The 978-nt window shown below is 42.4% G+C and overlaps 1 protein-coding gene and 1 pseudogene across 5 annotated transcripts in view; one reads left to right on the top strand and one right to left on the bottom strand.

The window, feature by feature from the left end:
- NDST1 (N-deacetylase/N-sulfotransferase (heparan glucosaminyl) 1) overlaps positions 1-978 on the bottom strand; it is an 85116-nt gene that overhangs the window by 33134 nt on the left and 51004 nt on the right. The gene's annotated exons all lie outside the window — the stretch shown is intronic.
- Positions 133-978, top strand: part of LOC104996319 — a 2633-nt pseudogene continuing 1787 nt past the window's right edge.

Here is a 978-nt window from a genome sequence, read left to right as displayed (position 1 = left end):
GACTGAGTGACTTCACTTTCACTTTTCACTTTCATGCATTGGAGAAGGAAATGGCAACCCACTCCAGTGTTCTTGCCTGGAGAATCCCAGGGACGGGGGAGCCTGGTGGGCTGCCATCTATGGGGTCGCACAGAGTCGGACACGACTGAAGCGACTTAGCAGCAGCAGCAGTCAGCCCAATATACAGATTCATTTCATTCCTATTCAATCAGAGACTTTTTTTTCCCCTGAAGTGGAAGAAAAATTCCTAATATTTATTTGGAATTTCAAGGGATGCTCAAGAGTCAAATTTACCTTGCGAAAGTGTGCTACTGCATTCAAATAGACATACAAACCATAGAGTTTACTTGGAACACAGAAAGAAACCCTCAGCCTAAGCTAAGAACCACAGATGAAAACAGACACGCATCTCCATGACAATGGCCTGGGTTATGGGTCCTAAAATGTGACACCAAAGGCACAGAAAACAATGAAAATTAGATACAGTGGTCATCAAAAAAGTTAAAAACTTCCATGTGTCACAGGACATTCTCATGAGAGTGAAAGGACAACTAGAGGTTGGCAGAAATATTTACAAACCAGAGGCCTGCTACGGGTTTAAGATGCCAAGAACACAATTTAAAAGTAGTCCAAAAATCTGAACAGACATTTCTCTTAAGACGACATACAAATGGCGAACAGCAAATGAAAAGATGCTCAATACCACCAATACTAGAGAAATGGAAATCAGAACTACAATGAGATGTCTTGTCATACAGGTCACAATGGCCATCATCATAAAACCAACGGGGTCTGAAGTGATCTCTAAAAATGGAGCACAATACACTTGACCCAGAAAACCCCACAAATCATGCAGATCAAGAGGTTCCAGGCCATTAAGTGTATGCGTATCTGAAAAGCCACCAAGTATCTGAAGGATGTCACAGTAAACAAGTGATGTGTGCCATTCCATCATTCCAGCGTGGAGCTGGTCGGTGT

The sequence above is a fragment of the Bison bison genome, unplaced genomic scaffold, assembly GCF_000754665.1.
Source record: "Bison bison bison isolate TAMUID 2011002044 unplaced genomic scaffold, Bison_UMD1.0 scf7180017864291, whole genome shotgun sequence".
Taxonomy (NCBI): Eukaryota; Metazoa; Chordata; class Mammalia; order Artiodactyla; family Bovidae; genus Bison; species Bison bison.
This window is presented reverse-complemented; position numbering and strand designations above follow the sequence as displayed.